This window comes from Myzus persicae, unplaced genomic scaffold (assembly GCF_001856785.1).
Source record: "Myzus persicae strain clone G006 unplaced genomic scaffold, MPER_G0061.0, whole genome shotgun sequence".
NCBI lineage: Eukaryota > Metazoa > Arthropoda > Insecta > Hemiptera > Aphididae > Myzus > Myzus persicae.
The window spans coordinates 531,226-556,651 of NW_019100747.1; positions in this window are offsets into that span (position 1 = coordinate 531,226).

Below are 25,426 nucleotides of genomic sequence, written 5' to 3' on the forward strand. Positions count from 1 at the left end.
CAGGTATCGAGAACAAAATTAAGAAAAACCAATTAAACCGTATTTTCAAATTTTTGAGAATTTTGTACTACTTAAGGAGTGTCCTATGGAAGTAAAAATGTATGTTTTCAAAAGAGAACACCCCTGATTTTACTTTAAGTTACACGGTAGGTCATTTTTCTGAAATTGCTGACGTATCAAAATCAAAATTCGTACTAGTAGTTTTTGAGTTATTCTTTGAGTTCTTAAGATAAAAGGTTCATATTAATGAGTTGATAAAATATGGAGGCTATGGTCATTTGAAAATTGTGGTAATTAATATTAATCCATCGATATTAATAATTTGTAAGACTGGTCCAAGTACAAAAATACAAGATCCAATTTTACTTCAATTTTATATTTATGTAAACCCTGCCTAAAGGACTATAATTATAATAAATACAAACATCTTAATAACTAAGAAATTACTAATTTGGATTTGAAATGTCGTACCTACATTAACATTTTTAAAAATTTTTCCACTAATTAATTTACAGTTAAGGAGATGGATTCTCATTTGAAAAATAGATGTTTGTATTAATACAGGACATTCTTCGAGTAGTACAAAAAGAAAATTTAGAATTTGAAAATATGGTCTTTGAGTACATTTAAAAATTCCAAAAATCGGAATTTGAATAGATTCATTATTAAAGGAAAAAATGGTGGTGAGTATGATTGGTGAATCACACTGTATATTTAACTTAATTTAATGATATATTTGAAAATAGTTTGTTGACTAAACAGTTCAACGATAAATAGTTTTTTTTTACTATTGTAAATAAAACGAATTAACTATTGTAAGAATAAACTCAAATATTTTACTGCACAATAATATTATAAATTTAAATAATAAATGCATTTTATAGTGAACTATTCAAACGCCATATTTTATTATATAAGTTATAAGTTTATAAAATAACATAAAATTACAAAAGTATAAATATATATAAGAATAAACTTCTTAACTCTTGAAGATGTTACAACATTAAGTAATATATTTTATTTTAGAGTCATTCGTGTAAATATTAAAGTGTTAGCAAAACATCTAAAATTTCAAAATTTTACCTATTATTTTAACATACATTTATGTTAAATTAATAATTTATTAAATAGTTTTGAAATCTGCAGGGGTTTATGTTTTATTAAAACAAATTAAATACATACAACACTTAACTGTACTTACAAATTATAAACTACATTAAAATTAAAATTTGTAGGTATAGTAGACACAAGTCACACATAATATATTATACTTTTTATTGGAAGATTATGTAACAAAAACCAAGATAATGATATCAAACATAAAGTTTATTTTAATAACGATAATTTCAACATACATATTATTATTATCATTTACATTACACAAATTAAATGGATCTTCATAACTTGTCAACGCATTTTCAGTTTAGATAAAATAAATAAATAATAGTTATTCAAAAACTGTAATTAACATCATTTTACAGTGAAATAAACTTCAATAAATTGAAAATGTTAATGAAAAATCACAAAAATAAGACTATTGTTTTTAGTAGTTATTTAGTTTCAGTTTCTTCTTATATCTGTATTCTTGGAATTTATTAAATTAGAATTATTTTATTACCAATTTAAAAGTTCCATAATAAAAATAAATTATAATATGTTTGTATTTCAAATTATGCGCATGCTGATTAAGTTAAAATATAATATGAAATCGTAACAAATTTATATTATTTTCATAAATAAAATTTATTTTATTTTTGTTTTTTTATGCCTTTGTTCTTTGCATAATGGAATAGTTTATTAACTATTTATTCTCCGCTACATGATTATTATTTAACATCATATTGCTTATAATAATTTTAAAAAAGAAACAACTTGAATAGTTATAAAATAAGAATAATACTATTTTAAATTTCATACGTACGTTATTCTCTAGTCATACTTACATTTTTTTGTTTATCTGAATTCGAAATTGTTGTATTGAGCAAAACTATTATATAAAATAATATTCTAAATGTAAATGTAAAATTATGCCGAAATTGTTGTGCCGCTTAAAACATTATCCATATTTTTATACATAGATTTTATTATACATCAACATCTGTGTAGAAAATTATTCTACTTAAGATTTAAAATTTAAAATTATAAGTTGTGGCTTAAATACAAATAGTTGAATTAAATATGAAAAATAATAATGATAAATAAAGGAAATAAGACGTCATCTGAAAATATTATATGAAAACGATAATAATAATAACATTATTAATTATGCAAGACAATATAATTTTGAAAGTTGTATAATTCTTAAGTAGATGGGAGATGGAATTTTTGTCACAAGTTGTGGAAGTAATGGTGTTAATCATCCCTGCGATTTACGCTTATGGATCGCTATCCAAAATTAATAAAAATAATTTGAAAACATTCAACATTTTTTAAAAATATCTTATTTAATTAATTACAATTTCAATAAACTCACCGATTGGATTAAAGGGTCCCTGTAGTGGCAAGATCATATTTTTGACTTCTGATTTTAAAGGCACAACATTTTTATCCATGGGGTGGGGACCAACCCATGCCTGAACTGTAAAAACGTGTTCGCAAAAACTAGGTACTTAATAGTTAATATATTATAATATATATTGCACTTACTAAATATTTGCGCACGTATTTAATTTGAGCAAAAAATCGTTTATCTTTTTTGTGCAGTCAGAAGAAGTGACAAAGGTGTTAAAACTTTGTCATTTCTTCGTTTTTTTTGATTGGAAGAGAAATTGATAACTTTTAGTAGATTGCCAAAAATATGTCAAAAATATTTTCATAATGACGAGTGGTGGCTGGGGAAACGTTTATGCAGTTCATAAATAAAAATATGCACTCTGGCAAAAAATAATTTAATAGTGTTACAAACATTTAACTTACTAGTAACTACCAACTAGTAATTAATCACCCAAAAATAGTACAACGACTATAATATTTTATTAAATTATTATAAATATTATTTGACTAAAAGTTTGTGCTGGTACTTACAATAAAGTAAGAAATATTTTATCAAAGTACTTATATAAATCATTGTAATTCATTCCAAGAGTGTGTGACTTCATTTTATTATAATGCTTATTATTTTTATCAACACATTTTCAATAGCAGCACTAAATAAGAAAACTTTCACAGTTAAAATGCCCCCCGCCATGTAAAATAATAATTTTCACCCTTTTACGCCATTTGAGTAGTCTTAGGATAATCATCATAATATTATAACTATTAAGTTTAATAATAACATAAAATGTTTCTTACGTTCCATATAATAAGGTAGCAAGTTACACGGGTAACATGAATGACACGTTTTAAATCATTATATTTCCCAGAAATGTGTTTGCTAAAAAATAAAATGGATTTTTTTAGTAATATTGTTATTTTTTATCTTCAACAATTAGCTTAGCTACAATTACTACTAACTATTTACGTTTTTTTTTGTGCTTCTTAAGTTGTAATTTATTTTTGTAGGTTGGTTTTTTTAAGGAAATAATGACTGAATTTTTCTCCCATCTGGTGCCTAGGATTTTGTTTAGTTGATCGGTTACAATAAATTGTTCTCATTTTTCTTCATATTGATAACAATCGTTAATATGTGTTTAACCGTTTGGTATATCTCACAGATAATAGTATACATGTAATAGATTCACTTTTCGGCATCTAGAACCTATGTGTTGGCTTTGCTTAAACGGAAGATTACATTATGTCAGTACGCGAAAGGCAACAAAGTGATAGAACGGAGAGTAAATAAATGAATATTTTAAATTGTGTTTGAACATGATCACATAGAAATTGACATGAGTGGTACGCAACAGATTAATAATACACATAAGTGGAACGCAAAAAAAAAAGTTTAAGAACCGCTGGTCTAGTTTGTCCACTAAGTTTAGTCTAAAAAATAATTTTACTGAGAAAAAATGCTGTTTGAAATTCTATACTTTTCGACAAAATTAGGTATCTGAAAAAAAAAACAAGAAATCAATATTGAAATTTCAAACTAAACTTTCATCTGTACAAACAAACTCATCAAGATCTTAAATGATTTTAATTAATGTTTAGTTAATGTCGAATCTTCCAGATTTTGATGGTACAATATTTACTTATATACTTACCTAAGTACCCACTATCAAAAGGAAATTGCTTTTTTTTTTATTGAAAAAGAGAATGTCTCGTTCATAAACTATTGAATAAATCACTCATAAAAGTAGTTTAATGGACATTTTATAAGTAGCTTCTATGAATACAATCAATATAAATATATTATTATAGTTAGTTATTTCAAATTCATAAAAAATCAAATTAAATTTATTAATATTCTCAAAAACAAACAAAGAGTAATACGTAAGTATTGAAAGTAGCCTACTAAAATCAATATAGAATAGTTATTAGAAGGTTAATTTATTAGATCAACAACTTACGAAACATAGTATGGAAAATTATCGTCAAGTACTGCTATTAGTACGTTCTATTTCTAATATCGAGTTCACAAATTGTGCACTCAATGAGCACTTTTTAGCTACACTGGTAAAGCTTTAAATAAAATAACTAGATTATATGTAAATAGTTCATAAAAGATAAAAGGACGAGGTAGGTAGTTAATATTTTACTTTTGAAAATTGAAAACTTTCTATAATAATAATTAATAGTATATTATGCATTATTGTATTAGTTATAATTTATAAATATCAAATCAATTTGTAACTATATAAAGGCGAGTAAACATTTTATTTTCTAATAATTTTTCAAAAGCTTTCTACATGATAACAATATAATATTGCAAATATATTGAAGTATTGTAGGTATGTGCAACTCAATCACAGAAAATCGTCTACAAAAATCACCAGGATGTGTAAGTAACAGTATTCAAGTTTTAGTATTCCGAAAAACATTATTTGATATTATTTGGACAATTTTCTACAGTTGGACATTTACTAATGAGCTGCAATAATTTCTTAGAATAATAAGAACATTTAAAGTGCAAATAATAATAAATATAACTTAAAAAGCTTAGTATTAGCACAGTTAGGTATAAATTCTACTATAGAAACAGGTTATAAATTATAATGTTAAAATCTAAAGAGATCAGAATTTATTAGTCGTGACTGTCTCGAATAAAGAATTTTAATAATAATAATAATCGTCACCTAACACGAACGACAAAATTACGTTTCGCCGTATTTGCGATTAACGAGTATTTTCGCTCCATCTTTCCGGTGAGGAGTAAATGGAATAATTTATTTCACGCGCGTTTATAATACAGTATACCTACCTGTGTTGTGTTTGACGTTGAAAATGGCCTTAAAATCAATATCGAACGAGATCTAGGGCGCGTTGAACTCGATAAATAATACGACTGGAAGTTTATTTGCATTTTGGATGCGAGCAATGCATTTGTTACAATCCTCGTATGCTATAACGATATTATAGAGAGAGAGAGAGAGAGAGAGAGAGAGAGAGAGAGAGAGAGAGTGAGTGAGTGAGTGAGTGAGAGAGGTAGAGGGAGAGAGAAATGCGTTTGGTAAACCTTTGCAGCGTGCGATATGTGACGCCAGACTGTGTACATAATATACTACACACACCACACTCAGTCGGCTCTGTACGCATTCATCATCAATATTCTGAACTCATTGTATTGTTATGCAGTCATCGTCATAAACTCGACTTGACAAAAATTGGTGAGTGTAAATTAGTCGCCTGTTGTGTCAATACACGGAAAATATGTTCGATAATAATACAATTGTAATATATTATAATCGAGGTAATTGTAATATTATGTTGATGGACCCGCGACACGCCGACACGTCCTAATATAGCGGCAATATTTGTCGAATATAATGATAGTAATGACGATTGTCGGTAACATTGTAGGTATATATAGGTATAATATGGTAACAATAATATTCAAACTGCGTGGTTATTTGATTTTACCGACCGCCTCGGCCGTCGTGGTCATTGTATAAATTAAACGCATATTTTATGTGTCGTAGTTTTCGGCGATAATCGATCGCTGCTAAGTGCCAACCATTGAAAAGATTCATATAGGCACCTACGTATTGGTATATTGTATAAGGTACAAACCGGGTAGGTACATGGGTCGACAACGCTCACGGACTGGGCACGCGAGTGTTTCCTTGCATACCACCCATCTGACTATATCAGATACCGTGGTTCTGAACAATGAATGCGTAAATGAAAATAATAATTTATTGAAATCCTGCCTGCCTGGATGATAATAGAGTACGTTTCATCAAGCCAACACCCAAACGAACGTCACGCATCGATGAATCGAGTGACAGAGATAAAAAAAAAAAATACCTGCCGACACCCGACAACAATGTATAATTGAATGTGGCTAACAGAGAAAATTGTTTTATACATTATATTTTGAGCTTTTGTTGTAAATACAACAGTGCTTACCACGCTCTTATTACCACTTCCATCAGATTAAACATATTTAATAATAACAATAGTACTATATACGTATGCACCATCGGTCTTAAAATAGTAGAATATAATGTTATATAGCGTAAAACATACTATTATTTGGTTCCGATAAAAAAAGCTGAGAAATAAATAAATAAAATGTAAGTTACAGTGACTGTAGTGCACGGGGTTTGTTTAATACGCTGCGAACTCAATAGCTGGTGTAGGTGCCTCGAATCTGCAGAATTATAAAAATAAAATAAAATTATTCTGTTTAAGTGGACACAAGAACACAGGAAGAAGAAAAAAAAATACGTAATGAAGGTCGTAGACATTTACCGATGAAGAATGGCGAGAATAGAATTTACAGTGAACTAAAACTGATACCGTAGTGACCTTCATTCGCTCAGGGGCGAGGGGAGGAAAAAATTTAAAATATTCATAAATGTCATACTATTCACACCGTATTATACTATTTCTATTTTTTATAGTATATGTAATATATTTATATATCAATTTATTATTACAATTAATGTCAATCTACAAACCACGGATAATTTTTAAATTATTTTAGGGGGGGTTAAACCCTCCCCTGCGTTAGCCCCTGCATTCGCTGACAGTACGTTAGGATCTAGCTAATGCACATTGCCAAAACAATATACCAAGTTTAATATCAAAAGTTTAATCAAGGAACCTTGGAAGAAACGGGGAAAGTGTCAAGAAAATAGATGCACGATGCATGTGTTTAAATCAAATTATTTTCATTCTACCTAGTTGATATATAACTGAAATATCAATTAAAAAACCATACATTATTCTGTACTATACTGTTCAGTATTTAAACATTATTTAATTTTCCTGACAAAGTCTTCTAACTTATTGAAATGTACAGTATTTTTTTTAGCGGTTTAACAATTGATAATGTAAACAATTATTTACTAATATAATTATTTAATAAACTTCTAATGGTAAACATATATAATTTTATTTTGACATAATCCAACTGTTCGGTGTACACACTTTTTTATCGGTGACATTATCATTGTTAACTGATTTTAATTGACTACTTTTTAGTTGTTGCTTATAAATACTATAAAATATTAAAATAAGTTGTAAACGACCATATTATTGACAAAAAATCAACAAAAACAAAAAACTACAAATACTACAGCAGGCTACCACGTATACGACAATATAACCCCGATACCGCTTTCATTTCGTGACAAAATTAATTCCTTATAAATTATTATCGACTAGCGTTGTGCTATCAGGCTACTATAATGTTGTAGGTAAGAGTAGTACGAGTAGCAGTATTACAGTATTTCAGGTGTATGACGTTATCAAGGAGTGTAGTACTGCTGGTCAGCTTTTTATTTTTTTTTTGTACTTCCCTGTTTTAGTCAGATAAAATAAAAATTGAGAACTTCTGTGTAGAATACGGTCCATACAATTTTCTTCACTAGTCATAATCGATGCAACAACACAAATACATACTCTATGCTCTATTATACGTGATCGTCATACGCAGAGCTGCTCCATTCGATAAACTTCAATTACTGAAAGCTGGTCCCTGAGGTTTATCTCAAATATTATAATATAGGACAGTCACACGTAACATAATATTATTCTGAACGACCAAAAGTAAACGACAACCATCCAACGATGGTGAATATTCGGTGGGCATCAGGTTGCAATATCATATTAATATATTATTGTGTCGTACTATAAATTGTAGTCGTGGGTGGTGTGATAATAATAATAGTATAATAATGAAATACGTTTGGTGGTATGCAAGTGATACAAAAAACAAAATCTACAACGGAAGTAGGTAGTGCGACACCTCAACATTCGCTATTTATCTATATTACACTATTGCGGCGCAATGCAATTGCAAGCTTTAACCTTTTTACCTGAAATAAAATCCAACACGAATTCGTATTTTTTACCTTCATTTGTTTGAGAAAACAACACGATTCCACACAACAAATATACTTCATATTGTCCGCTTGAAAAGAATTGAAACTACATATTATTTATTATAAATAAAATGGAATGGAATAATTATCCAATGCGAACATTATTAAGCCATGGCTTAATATACCTACATGCCGAACACACGGTATTATTAACAGTGTGTTTAGGTACTTCAATTTCCGTCGGTATTTAATATTGTATACATACTAAGCGTTATACAAGTGTAAACCGTTATAGACACATAAGACAATATTATATTGTGAATTTCTTTAAAACCAACAAGATACAATGAAACGTCCACACAAAGAACTTCCGTTTAACGAAATTTTCTGATTAACGAATTATGTTTGAGAACCAAGCTCTCATTTGTTGATCACTCGTAAATTATATTTAACGAATTCGTTTACATAACGAATTTTTTTTGTTCCCCATACGTCTTCGTCACATGGAAGTTTCGCTGTTTATTAATTGTTAATTGATGCACAATCGTGCTGTGTTTTTTTTTTTTTTAGAGTAAAAACCTATAAAAACTGTACGATCGCGTCACGCATTTATTGAATAATATTATGATAAGGGTGTTCGAATTTCATGAAATATATTTTCTTGAAATATTTAATTTGTACTGTTTTTTATTATTATTATTATTATTTTAATCAAAACTTATTATTATTCCGTTTCCTCGACGCGCGTGCGCCAGAATAATACTCGCACACGCGAACTAATCGACATCAGTCATCCCTGCAGGCGTCGCGTCGCTCTTTTAAGCCCGCACACGGGGTCGTGACGTCATGCATTAACCTTTTCGCCCCCACCCGGGCCGTTTCGGTTCACCGTTTTCGGACCTTCGGTTTTAACGGTCCGTTAAGCACTCGCCGTTAAGCCTCGTCCGCCGTATCATTATCAATAATAAACGCGAGCGGATGTGAACGTTTACCATACGCATAAATGCAGTCTACCTATGTCTCTGTCAGATTGTGCTTGTGTGAGTGTGTGTGCCCCTCTGTATTCCTCACTCTATCTCTCTCTCTCGGTACAGTATGTCTCTGCCTCTGTTTCTCTCACGTGTGTTATTCAAGGCACGAGTTCGAAAATCATCCCCTATAATATGTCGCCAGTCCATGCATATATACCATACCTACATGTGATACCACAATATGATAGGGACGAGATAATAATATGTTACATATAAAGGGGACGAGATAAAAAAAAACTACCCTGTTGCAAAAATGTAACGAAAACATGAAATGATAATGCACATAATTGTTACAATCATTATAAAAATATTATAACCGAGTTGGTTAAAAATAATTTTGAAAAACTACAGTTCACATACCTTTTATGTGACAAACAGGCTGTATTAGGATATTGTGGTGTGATGTTTATAGGTTTTTTAAATGATTGACAACTTCTAGTGAGGTAATAGCTCATCTACAATTATCAATAAAAATATACAAGCATAGCGTATAATAACAATATTATATTTCATCGAGTATATTTACAGTTATATTATATATTATTTTTTCGAAAGTAATTTTCATTGCCATAAATAAGTGTTATTATAGATTATTTATAGTGATGAATTCAATACATTAGTACAAATGTAATTTATATTTTTTTTTACCCGGTCCTTTAAATTATATTTAAAAAACGACTTCCTCTTACCTGTCGAGGATATGAAATCACTATTGAATATTTTTGGCTAGCTAGTAATGGATATAATTATAAGTGTGAAAATATTGAATAAAAATAGACTTCGTGAGTTCAAAATTTTAGAACGGAAGAAAAAAAAAATTAGTGGAATTATTAAAATTAAAATTTAAGATGAATTGAGAGAGAATATTATAAATAGCTTTTGAAGATTAATTTTTTTTGTTTTTTGTTGCTTCTGCATATGAGTTCTGTTTTAGTTGAGAATATGCACATCTGGAACGTTGGAGTAGAGAACATTTGGAGACATTTTTTTTGTAATAGTTTAATTAAGTAGGTATATCCCGATTTAATTTAATTCTTCGATGATGATCCGGTACCTACCAGAATTTTACTCATTATATTTTTGGAGTGTGACTAAAGCATGATAAATTACTATATTTAAAAAAATATATTAGCTATTAGGCTCAAGGCAAATGACTTCCACCATCCTCCCCAGGCCCTTATATCCCCCATAGGGAGAACTCCCACTAGCACTAAAATTGCATTAGGTACTTCGTTGAACACCAAATGCGCTTACCTAACGTATATACAATATATACATCGTTTTCTATTAAATTGTGGAGACTTCAAAGACCTAAATAATTTAGGCTGTTTGCGACAGCGTCCATACACGTACCTCCCCATCTTACTCCACAATCAACGTTCTGTTTTTTGATTTCATGCGTATACGAGAGAAAATTGAATCTTTATATAGCACAATATCATTATACGCTCCGAAAACATGACGAAGTCGAAATTGATTTATCAAAGAAATGTTTGTAATACACCAAATTAGTGTCAGATCCTAGTATAATATATATGCACGGACACACGGTTATTCATGGAAGACCGACGGGGACGCGCGTACTTAATTAAATCAGTTTTCGTATCCATCCAAAATTTCTTAATTAACTGCAAGTACTGCGAGCTTCCCCGTTGGATATTGTGCTCGCTCTACCGCCTGACCTACGTCGATTCACAAAAGCCTGTTGCAGTATACCAGCATGTACCACGGTATCCACTGTTTGCAGCGCCGGGCAGGCAAGGCATCGAAGGGCCACAGTGTCTTGTGATTTCTAAATTTTGACTACATTTCTGCTACCTACTGTAATAATATGTTTGATAATCATTATTATTCGATTAATAATTATAATATTTTCTACAAATGTTTGTGCTCACTATATAACATCTCAGCAGTATACATTTGCATGTTCACTGTACTTTCATTTTTTTCACCACCGTTTTAGTGTTATGTCATTGGAAATTGAAGCTTCGAAATCTTATGCAGGTATAACTGCTTAGTACGTATTGCTGATTAATTCATGATCATATTGTAGAATATGCACCTTTTACTAGAGAAGTAAGAAAACTTGTGTAAATATAATTTAGGATTAGTTTCTAACAATAAAAAAAGTTTATTTAATAATGTGTGTTGTGTACTTGAAATATTATTTCAATTTTACATAAAGGTTTGGAGAAAAAAAATGTTGATTTGTATACTATAAAAATGTTCAAGTAAGGGGCAAAACCGATTTTGTGTGTACAATATCTGTAATTTTAAAAGTTTAAAACACGGGAAACATTTTGTGTAAGTGGAGAATTCGACAAAAATTATGAAATCTCCCTGTAAAATGAAATAGGGTAAATATTTTTATGCGGGCCGAAAAAAAGGTGGACTACGAGTGTGTATAATCTCCCCGTGATGAGTGATATTGTAAGATTGGTGTCCTCTGAGGGTAACATTCCCGCTTAGGCCTAGTGCAATTTCCGCAGTGAAAAAAAACGAACTTATTGAGAACATATTATTAATCTATACTCTAGGTACTACAAATCTTCTGTTTGATAATGTTATAAAAATGAAATAACCACCAGAAACTCTTGACCCGACACTTTTGAGATTTTCTAGGCAGCTCGATGACCCGATCCGGGCCTGAGTCGCTGTCAGAGCACATAATATTGTAGCTGCTATTTTATTTTTCGTTTGTCCTCGCCGAGACCCATCGTTGATAAGGCGACAAAAGTCCTGCAGTTGTGTGTGTGAAAGTGTAACACCCGTGTGTGGGTAAAATCTCGTGGTTTCATATACACGCGTGCAAACTTCTACACAAAAGCGTATTGTGTGCAACGTGTTGGAACGATACTTACACAATAAGCCCAGTCTTCTGCCACCGGAATTCGTAAAACTCAGCTTAAAACGCATCAGTTGTTAGTGGACTAGCTCACACAGTTGAGGTATCTATGCGGGGTACAGTGGTGATGTTGTCTGGTGGCAGTGGTGGTAGTGGTGGTAGCGGAGGTAGTGGTGGTAGTGGTGGTGGCGGTGGCAATATGGCGGTTTTGTGAATTGGAAAACTTTTCTCCGCGAACCACCGCGCCGCGGTCGTTTATTATAATCAGACCGACGGTTGCGGGACATTATTATTTCGTTCACGGCGAATAAAATATATATTTTTTTTTAATTTAAATTCTAAACGATACAAATTAGTCATAATTACTTACTTACTTACTATGACCGACTACACACACACTTATTATTTGAACTTTTAAATAGTAAACTTTTCCATACTCAAAGTCCAACCTTATTTTTAAGAACCAAATAGCCTATTAATATAATATTGCCATTGGTTAATAACCAAAAATATGATGTACTAAGTCATGTAACTATAAACTAATGATACAACATTTTAATGATATTGTTAAAAATATGGAAAAAACCTCAAGAATTCAGTAAACAATGCACCGTAAAAAAAAAAAAATACAAGGACTTATAATAACCTACAAATATAATAACATTGTTACAAAAATAATTAAATGGAAAATGACCACTCTGTGTTTTTAAATAATTAATATAAAATATAGTTTCAGATTTACGCATGGAATACGACCTTATATGTATAATAAATTACGAGTTCATAAGGGGTAATGCACCGAACGGTTTTAAAAATATAATAGAGAATGGAACCATTCGTCGAACGAAAAGAAAAGGACATTCAAATGAGATGCGTAGAAATAATAATAAGCAGCTCTATTTTCACTTTATTATTGTGCTCAATCTTGAAAATATATTCTTTGAACCACCCCCGCTCTTTGTTCGACGTATAGCTCGTTTGTTTATGTCTCTACGTGGTGCTGAATACTCAGCCCTTATCAAGTATAAGTTAATGAGGAAAATATGTTTATATAGTCTTGAAAATACTCTATACCTATACCCGACGACCCGGTCCATAGATTGTATTTAAATTTAAGCCCCCGAGCGCTCAGTGACAGACGAACGCAACTCGTGTCACATTACCGGGCCGTAATAATATAAGGCACTCATCTTGTATAGCCCTCTGAGAATTTGAAACTGGTGGCTTTTTAAAATTACATCATATTTCAGGCTTGAGCTTGCCATCGTCTATATTTATGTAATACAACAAAAAGGCTTCATAGAACATAAATACAGCAATAACGGATCTGTCTCATTTCTTTATTTATTATTATTATTATTATTATTTTTTTTTTTTTTTAGGATCAACCGAGATAATTGTGATGGTCTTCTCTTATAACGATGATTCCAGGTCATTACTATAAATACAAGTGAGTATTTGTTTAATACGTAAGGTTCTATTATTATATTTATTACATTATTAAGTATTTTTCTTTTTAAGGAAAAGCAACTTTTTAAAATTTCCAGTGTGTAGGCGGTATAGCAGATAATATTCTTTATAAATCAAACATGGAATTACTATGTCTATGTTCGAAAGTCGTCCATCAAAGTTGAGTCTCCAGAGAATTGTCTCTCAGAAATCTGTCTAAGAGTACTGAACAATAATAAGCCGATTTCTTTACAATTTAATTGTATTTTATTATTTCACTACTAAAATAATACCGATTCCAGACAAAAAAAACTTTAACAAAAATAGATTTGTACAGTGGCTGTCTTATAATATTTATTGTTATATGTAGTTGCAGGAATAAACATTTTTTGTTTAGTTGACAATCTGTATTTGTACTATAAAGTAATAACTTAAGGTTTTGACGAAGGGACTTTTATCTGATGATTTATTTTGAAAACTTTTTATGTGACAATCATAGCATATAATAATGTCTCAAATGTATCTATAACCTAATAATAATCAATTAGTAATTCAACAATATTTTTAAACGCTAAAATGTATTTATAACAATTTATAATTATTATATAATAATAGTTCAATATGCCGAGGTGAGCAAAACAACACTGCAGCTGAGTGCTCGACGTCCACTATAGTAATTATTATCCTGTGATGTTTTTTTTCTTCTAATATTTATATATTTCAATAACTACACCGTAAATCATCATTATTGATGACAGCAATGATAATAGGTTGCACCGAAAATTATAATGAAAACTTTACCGTGAGCTAAAAAGTGAACACAATATATGGTAAAAGGTAAGTAGGTATTCTTAACCTCACATAAATTCACAATATTTCAGGATATTCAGTAAAATAATCATATTTTATAACAAATTACAATATTTTCGAATATGTATCCTTTAACTCAATTTATTTGACTTTCATAATAATTTTGTAGTATATTATGCGCCAAATATTCGTCTGGTGTGTATAATTTATGTGGCACAAGTTTTTTTTTCCATACCCAACATTTAGGTGAGATAATAATAATAATAAAAAAAAGACACTCACAGACGTTTTCTTGCTTAATAATTTTGTTTTTAATCATCTCGGGTTGAAAAAAGTTTTAAAAAAGGATTTATGGCTCAGTGAAAAAAAAATAAAATAATAAAATAAAAATAGAGTGAGGGAAAAAATAAAATGGTGAGACAGGTGGATCAATGTTTCATAATGTATTGTTGAATTGAACGATAAGACTTCGAGATTACCATATAGCTTCGCAAAGAAAATATGTATTAATGTTTTTGTAATGTACAGCTGTTGAGTTAAGATTTTCGACTCACCGTGGCCCCAAACATCGATGGAAATTAATCAAACGGGATAGTATTTGAGATTTATTATTGTGCGAGATAATATTTTCTTTTGGTCTGCATATTATAATAATAACAGAGCCAGCTGTTTCATCTGAACAAATTTACATTGCTATTATTCGCGCAACTATACCGTAGTTGTACTACCATATAGCTCCGAGTTGTAACCATATATAAGCTCTTGATTTGATTTTTGCAATATTAAAATAATATATATTTGAATTACGATCGGGTAATTGTATATAGAGACTATAATAGCTAGCTGTTCACCCTAAAATGGTCCGAACAACAAGACGCAATGACCGATACGCTATACGATTGTAAATTTCGTCATATCACCAAGCTCAGCTGGTGGTTGTGGTCCAACTATAAATCACCGTGTCGTAACATTGTCCGTCGATATACATAATGTTAATATGTAAACTATTATCGAGTATCCATTGTGCATTGTACATTGTAATTATAGGCGTATACTGCATTATTGATATTATGAAGTCCTCCGGACTTATCATTGTTACGGTCAGTTCGAATGTCTAACACTTCCGACGGGTACAACAAGCGTCTCGGAGTTAACAACGTGATACAACAATGAACGAGATATTTACCCCACTCTGCACCCCCCTGGCGGATGTGACGACGACCATGACCACGACACACCTCAGAGTGCGTGTGACTAATTTTACCGGTGTCTGAGCACATCGAGCGTATAATATACGAATACTAATAATACTACTAATTATTGTCATACGGAGTACAATTAATTAAACCGTAAAATAAACGTAAAACGATACTAACCACGCCCCCGCCCACCTCATGCACCATCCATACCACTGATATGCCACTCATTACCAACACACTCGTTAATCGGTTAAGCCCGATATTATTTCCTGGGTCGTCCAGTCGAAACTATTCGTCGACTTGTATAAACTTACTGCGAACATGACACAGGGTAAAAATAACTACAGTTGAGTATATATGTGTACACTGTACATAGACACTATAGTTAAGTTATATATTATACACCTAGTAACATTATGACAAGGGTGGGCAAACGGTTTTGGATCGCAATCGACTGGTCGGTGTCGGAAGAGATTTCAAAGTCACTTCCCTCCAGCCACAAATTTTGTTAGAACTTGTCATACATCCAGGATTACAGTTTGGATTAACCTGTTTGTGTAAGATGACATTTAAAAAAAGTATGTTTACCATCGGTATTAATTATTATAAAGTCTTCAAAATAGAAATATTTATTTTACTTTAGTCAATCCCCAACTGAAAAACATATTTGCAGTGCAACTTAATCAAAAAAATTTCAGCCACCCTTTTTTATAACCATACATAGAATCTAGTATGGACAATGCGGAGGTTTTTCCACAGAACTCGTGGACCAAACAAGACCAGTACAATGCTCGGGTTATTTAAATCAAAAATATTTATAAAATAGTCATAAAAACCTTGGTATTAGATAATATAATCATGTATGGTGACAAAAAATCTATTTTTTTGCATACAAAATTCGTTATTACGTCATACTTAATATTATTTTGTACTGTAACGGGAGAAAATAAGCAAGCCGGGCATAAAACTACTACACAATGGTATAAAAAATATATGTCAGGGATATATCCGAGATAAAATGTCCTCTTAAGTTAAAAAATCGACGGGAGAACGTCATGTCCTGTTACTCTACCACTTCACTCCTCACTCAGTCCTCAGTCATCCACTACGGGTGTCATATTCTCACTGACTATGTTCATATTATTCCGTAGTTCACTAGCTGTCGTTCCGTTTTTTTATGTCGTGTCCGGATACGACTTATAGTGTACTTACAACATGTTTCCGGATAGTTTCACTCATAATAATAACGTGATAATAATTGATCTAGTCACGTTCGTGTTCAATACAAATAATGATCCCATTACTGCTTCTGCAGCTGTATCAACACACCAATAATAATATCCACAAAGGGGAAATGCGTGTGGGGGTGTGCACAGCGTTTGTTGATCTTTCTTCATCGAGAGTACGCGGACCTCTGACATTTTATGTTATAATAATATAATATTTTGGTATAATTGTTAGTAGTTATTAGCAGTACTTATTGCTACTATGGAGTAGACAAATAGCCAATAGGTAATGGCAGTGTTAGTAGTTTACTGAAGATTTCATCGCTATATATCAAACAGTGATATTGATGTTGTTATTAAATTGTATTATAACAGTTCAAAATCAGACAATAATATGCATTTTGCTATTATATTGTAGTATGTATAACAGTTCAAGATTTGTAATTTATTTCATTGTGTTTAAAAATTATATCAGAATTTTTAATTTTTAACTACGGTTCCCATAAGTTATAAGTGTTGTAGATTGTAGATGGTTTACAATTTTTCCATAATTTTGAAAAACAAAAAAAAATGTGTCTATATCTAATTGGTTAGTAAAGTTATAAAAATATACATAACCATACAACCACAGCGCAGAGGTGACAAACATAAGTTAAGTATACTATGTTATGTTCTCTTTAAGACACTTTATGATGTTGTTGGAAATTAATACAATCATTATTATTATTAATATATTTTTATAAACACTAAATTATTATTATATTATTTTCAAATCACGAATACTTCATAACAATCTTGATATAATTGTAATTCAATTTTAAACAAACTATTTAAACTGCGTTACTTGCTCAGTGTTTATGCGGAAACTAGGTAAAATAATTAATGGCACAGTTGAGCTGCTATTAAAACTCATGGATACCTCGCCATGTAAATTATAATGTACCTTATCGTGTATCATATATTTGTTTTTATGGTTAAACACTTTTAAATAATACATAAACTATAATACAACGGTAGAAATAGCGTTTATTTCACATTATACATGATTAAAATTGGTTTTAAAAATACATTTTTCTTTAATAAAAATTAGAAATGAAAATGGTATTGATTTTTATATTTATTTACTCAAATAATGAAAAATAAAGACGACTTCATATAATTTTGTAATTTTCCCGATAATATTTTGATCGACAGTATTCTCACTGGTAGGTATATTATACTGTTTTCCTATAGAAAATAATTATAATATTATCTAAATACTGCAACACATTTTACGCTAAACAAATGAATTCTATAACGTACGCAAAAATTATGTACACATTTTAGTAGTCTTATCGCCCGCTATTAAATACTGTATACGTGTTACATATAAAACAATAACCAATTTCGATTACCTTTCACAGCACATAATACGTGGTATATTATTGTTGAATATTATTCATACAAATAACGTAAAGAAATTATATGAGGAGTTGTTTTGAGAAAGTTGGAGATTTGTAAATATCATCGAATAAAACTATCTTAAAATAATCCTGGAGTTTGGATAACTTTAAATGTAATCCTTTGAAAATTATGAAATGAGTAGAATGAATTTCCATTTAAATGCACACAAACACCACACTGAAACTGACTTTGTACACATTTTCTTCGTGTAACTTTTATAGCGATCGTCAAAACTTGAATTACATATCACCATAGTATTGGTGGAAAACTGTACATTTTGAAAGTAATTAGATAACTTTTCTGTCTAAATTAAACGTTTAATTATGTAAAACTACGTATAAAACCATAGAAAACGATCACATAATTCATTATTATAGGGTTATACATTTCTATGTAATTTGTTGCGGTTGAACAACTTATACATTGCTTTAGTAGTATAAAGTAATACGGATCTTAAATTCTCACGATGGATCGTTAATAAAATATGAGATGTTTTTAGATTTTGAATGGAGCCATGAAGTTATAACTTATACAGAGTATATTGACTAGGTACCTATAATATAGACTTTACGATCGTACGTTTTTATTTTTTTGGTAAGTACTTTTTAGAATATTAAATGTTCTTCTCTACTAAACTCCTGTACATCGTATCCACTTGATCGTAAATTGGTGTACCTATGTACCTATATTTTACTTTATGTGTGTAAAAATAACGAAATTCTATCAAAGAAGAAAAAATTGAAAAATAAGAAACTATGGATCATAATACAGTGTATACTTAAGAATAAAATTAGACCATATACGTTTTACAAACCGACTTATTTAAAACTATAGTTCACACTCGTATAATATATTTTATAAACAATATACACTTTGGTACGTTACCGGCTATACTGAAATTCTGCCCTATGTTGTCATGTCAATGAAGACAGTGAAAATAATATTATGTTTTCTATATTTCCTGTAAAAACTAAATTGTGATAGTATAACCAAGTACAATATTGAGTGTAAAAAATATTAAACCCTTATTTAAGTATCTTACGGACTACAGAAAATTAAAAGGAATAAACAAAATAATGTATAGGTAATAAATAATAGTATTTAAATTTGAAACGATAAGTTCGTATAATTTTTTCATAACGTATTAAGGACTAGACTAATGCACAATAAAATACGGAGTGGGAGGGAGGGTCTTATAACAACGATATATGTACTTGTTATTGATTAAGATACTGCAGATTTTAATTTTTTATACCAAATTTAATAACGATTTTGAACCACAGTCAAGTAACGCCATAACTGAGGAGAATCTGTACAACTCAAATATTCTCACTATTAAATAAAAATCGGGGTATTAGACAGCAAAAATTATAATAAGTAATAAACTCATAACATACATTAAAAAAAAAAATAAACATAATTAATCAAAGTCCACGTTAACGCTTGTAAAATTTTGGCTACATCGAAATTGTTTGACTTACAATTTGAATACAGCACTCAGTGATCTATGACCACTAGATATATACCATCATTCGATAGGTATATTATCGTGCTTATCGTTCATAAAAAATCGTATCCGAGACAAATTTATGAGTGATTCGAAAGTACAGTAGTATACTGTACTATACCAGTATTATCGAAATCTATGTTTCTCCATCGGAACTGTTTTTTCTCATTCAACCACACCACCAATCCTCCTCCCACCGTTTATATAATGTTCCGCATGAACTGCTAATAAATGATGTATTGGCAAACACGCGACGGTTCCGTGTCACGGCCGCTTTTGAGCCAAACACCCGTCATCCGTCGTCGACGACGGCGTTCGTACTCGGCGGAGGCAGCACGTCGATGAATCCGCACACGGCACCTGCGGCCGGGTCCCACGGAAATCAAAGGTCTGCAAAGGAAACGTGATGGGTAGTCAATTCCGGAGCCCTCCACGCAGCTTTCATTATACCATTTTTCTCGCCTCCCCCAAAAACACTATCTGCACACCGCTCGGGTCCCGCGATAAATCTCCGTTTTCGAGTACCGTCACGTACGGATTCTCCGCGAGCGAACCTGTCTGGTCCCGTTGAGCAAATATTATATCCGCATAAATTCTAATCTTCAGTATACCTATCGTAAAAACGCGAGACTCGAACTGTATTGTGGTGTTGCTGTGTGTGTGTGTGTGTGTGTGTGTGTGTGTGTGTGTGTGTGTGTGTGTGTGTGTGTGTGTGTGTGTGTGTGTATGCGAGGGAGAGAAAGAGAGAGTGCAAGTGTGTACACTTGGTAGGTAGGCAGAGAGGTAAGTCGGCAAAAACACGCGAGTGGAGGAGTTCTATGGGGATGATTAGGGTTTGGTGGTGAGGGGGTGGAGGAGCAGAGTTATCGTGCGGATTGTCGGTAGGTATGGGATTATACGCAGACGGAGGACGGAAAATAAAAATAAAAGAACAAACAGATAATACTACACACACTACGATTCGTTATTCAGATGACAGTTATCGATGAGATATTGATGGTGCGCGAATTCATATTATACATTATATATATTTTTAATATATATGACGAAGACGGCGGCGGTAGTCGAGGGTATTGTTATTGTTATTAGTTATTGTTTTTCTTTCAACGTATACTTTTGTTATTATTTTTATCGTTTTTAATTTTATTCAAATATTGTATTTCTGTCGTTAAATTTAATGTCGAGATCATAACATATGCGCGATGATATTCATATACAAATCATATGGGATCGAGGTTTAACCGTGTGTATTAATGTTGTCATAATAAATCGTACCCAATATTAAAAACGTGGTATATTCTCGTTTGGATAAACGTAGGGTCAATTTTGGGAAACTCTAATCATACGTTAATCGTATATAACTACCTACGTTACATAATCATAATGCCATGATCAAACTAAATTTCACACGTGTACCTGCGTAAAATATAATTTACGGTATCTAATTAAAAAATTCAACACATATCGGTACAGCACTATCAAGTACTACATATTAACTGATGTGTTAATTGGTTACTCGAACAACAAAAAATAATTCCAAGAATACGTCACAAAACGTATAGGTCACAAACATCAAACGATACGTAATATTTTTAGGTTATGGAAGTCTAATTTGTTTGTGCTACTTTTAATAAATCGCAATATTAATTATTTAGTTTATATTGAAACAAAATAAATAATTGGTAAAAAAATGTGTAGGTACCGTATTTTAATTAAGCTCATTCGAAGACAAACGTGAGACAAATAACAACAATATAGGTACCTTTCCTACTGTTGTAATATTGTTTTAAATACAAATACAAATTTAATTATCGTAGTAGGTACAAAGAACATTAATCCAGTTTCCCAATAAAACAACATCCAACATAAATATTTCCACAATGCAATTTAAAAATAAAAACTTTTTTTATGACTTTTGTATAGGTAATGCCTCTTATTTATCAGAGTATCAGAGTATACCATTTATTTATGTATAAAATACACAATAAAGGTCATTATTCAGATTAACATTTAAACTCTCAGCCCCGCTTTGTTTATTTTCATAAAATATTAAAATTCGTATTTTAAACAAAATAATATGTAACATATAGGTAGTCGAAATAAATCGTTTCCATAAACATGACTTTATAACATTCAATCTCATATTTTAAATATTTTAAATCGAACTTAAAATGTACGTTTCAAATGTCTTAAATATTTTAACTGTTGCTTTGTGTATATTCAAAAAATACTTTAGGGTTCAATGTTCGATCTATACTTATTTACATTACAAAAATTTTATAAATTATTTTATTGTAATAAGGTCATATTATTATACACATAATGTCGAAACTCTAAAATATTTACAACTGATATATTATTATACTTGTGCAATATGCGTAAATACACGATATTTTATATTATTATTATTTGTGTTCACGAAATCTAATAAAATATTTCGTGACAATATTAGCATTAAGTTTAGATGGTATAGTACTATAATATATCACGGTATACTCAATGATATTGAGTAACAAAAGTGTATTATATGAGCAAATTCCTAGATCAACTTTGAATGTTATTACATTTTTTCTGATCCAAGTATGATATTAACTACCTATACCAAAAGAATCTTCCAACACAAAAGTTTAATTTCATGGGGTATGTAACCCAACAGAGACAATGTCGGAAGTCTTTAGGTCTGGCGAAAGTCTTTGATATCCGGGATTGTGGTTCCTGTGTAAAACATTGTTTTATATTATGGTTTATGGTTGCATATTAAAGAAAAAGCCATCCTATTTTCTTCAGTCCTCGGTATGTCTCAACGGCTTACTGTCATCGCGGAATAATGTTACATTGGTTTTAAAAACTATTTACATGCTTCGATGGATAAAACAATATATTATTTAATGTTTTTTTGAAATGCACAACTATGTAAATTCTGAGTTTCTGATGTTATTTTACGTTTTATAATATACACATACCTATATACATTTTTACCATCATTAATTGTTTTTTAGAATAATATTTTAAATATTTCAAATACATAAATTGAAAATGCAATATTACACTCACACACACATTAGTGGATAGATTTGTAGCTCCTTGTCCCCAATTTGGAATTTTGAATCGCTATTTAGTATTTATTAAATTTGTTCGTACTGGTTTATGCTTTTAATCCTGTAATATGTGCTCAACCTCTTCAATAATTATCTAGCATTAAATGTTGTGAGGGGTGAGGAGACTACGTATTCGATAATCATCCAAAATGCATTCATTTAATATGATATAATAATTTTAGTATCTAGATAAAAATATTAATTACATTTTTTTTATCTAGGTACTAAATGTATTTAATAAAAATATGAAAGCATTTTGAAAACTATGACGCGGACAAAGAACTCAATGCCTTCTTATTAGAGTATCTCACTATATATAAATATTACAATGAAACTTACTTTTCTTGCAAATGTTACACTATTCAATATTATGTTATTTCTGCATGCACGCCAAAGTGGCTTTATACTGTTTGTTGTTATAAGCTGATTGAGATATTAAGTACATATGGTTTTGTTTATGTTTTTAATATTTATACTAAATAGCCAATAGGTAAGTTTTTCAGATACTTTAAGTATGAAGAGTATAAGAACATAATAGTACTATGAAAATATAATTAATACTTTAAATTTAAATTATTTTATTCTGTTAATGTATAAGTGGAGATCAAAGTACCTAGTTTTTAGGTGGTTGGGAAAAAAGTTTCAAACATATTATGCCACCTACGAAATGTGAATTTTGCGATTGAATTTGATTTTGAAAATTATACACTACGTTCTTCTATAAAAACGAAAATTGTTTAAAAAAATTGCAAGAAATTAGCTCAGGTTCTGCTGTAGATACATGCTTATTGATTTTGTACAATTCCCTAGCCCTAAAATAATGAGTGCAAATAGAATGAGTGATGAAGAAATTAATATCAAAGGTTCAACGCAAAGAGAAAAAAAAATGTTTAAAATATAATTCTTGGTATAGATGCTGTAAAAACATTTGGAATCAAAAAAATATATATAATTTTGCTTTTAGAATTCAAGTCACACACATTTCATAGTTGATCCCACAAATTCATTTTAATACCCGGAAATTATAAGCATGAAAAAAATTCAAAATTCACATTTGAGTGATTTCTGGTAAAATACAAATTAAGTTTTGCAGAAGATAATTGAATATATTATATTTTCACAGCAGTTATATAGTTATATCCTACACCATATAGAGCTATATTTTTTGATTTTTTTTTTTTGGGGGGGGGGGGGTCCTGGCTTTATTTATTTACTTCTCATAATGGAAGCTATAGAGAGGTATGCCACCAAATAAGTAAATACTACGTTTTCACATTGTATATCTTCTACTCATTTTGTATGTATAACAGAGGAATATCATCGTTTCAAAATTTATTAGATTTTTTGGACTCATTTAAAATTGTTTTCACTCTATGATTTCGAAACTAACTACATACGAACTACAAGCTGTTATTTTTTTTAATTAGGACGTTTTAATATGTGTTTTGTTTAACAATCCCAAGTAAAATACTTTCTAAAAATTTTGAATCACAAATATCGGATATTGAACGAATAGTTTTATTCACAATAACCCATTAAGTTTAAATAAACGAAGATAATGCACCCCAAATTGAACACTGCACTCCATCCTATGGTCTTAATTATTTTACCCTGATACGCCACTGGCTATATTTTTACTGAGGGGAATTCAATTAAGTATCGACTCGTGTTGCTAAGTTATTATTGTACTCCAGCGACTGGTGAAAAAGTGCACGCGTTTATCGTGTTCAGTTACCACAGAGTTTCACAAACTCCGACATCAATAAATCCAGCTTAAATAAATAATATGGATCACCATAAATCATAATAGCAATATATCGGCATTAAATTTGTAAAAAAAAAAAATAAAAAATAAGAAGCTATCGGACTTCCCATCGGGATCGTACCGAACTATAATAAGAAAATGCAGTCGGGGAGTGGCAAAACGCAATAAAGCGTTTACTTTCTGTCGCTTTTTTTTCACTCTGCCCAAACCCTCCCTGCGGCAGAGACAAGGGTTACATTATTTTGGAGGGTTGTTTCAGCCCGATTTGTAACTGTTAGTTTAAATTAAATTGTACGGTCCCTCCAAAGTAGTGAACAGAGAGATATATAGTGAAAGAGAGCTCGGCGAGTCTCGTATTATAACGCTATTTCGTGCGTATAAAGTTCGCATTATTATTACAGCAAACGAGAACATCGGCACAGGAGTAGGGATGTGAACAATTCGTTATATCCGTAATATGAAATTTGATTTAGTTTTATGAAAGGGATAGGGAAGCTTTTATTTTATTTTATAAGCCCGATGTTACTTAACATATAAAAGGATATATTATTATTATATAAATATATACAACTGATGGCACACTATGCAGTGTACGTGTTTTTGTTCCGTCGGATTTTTCAAAGGATCAACACCATTCGTCTAATTCAATTTTAAATATTCGTGACAAAGTTTTAAAATATTTCA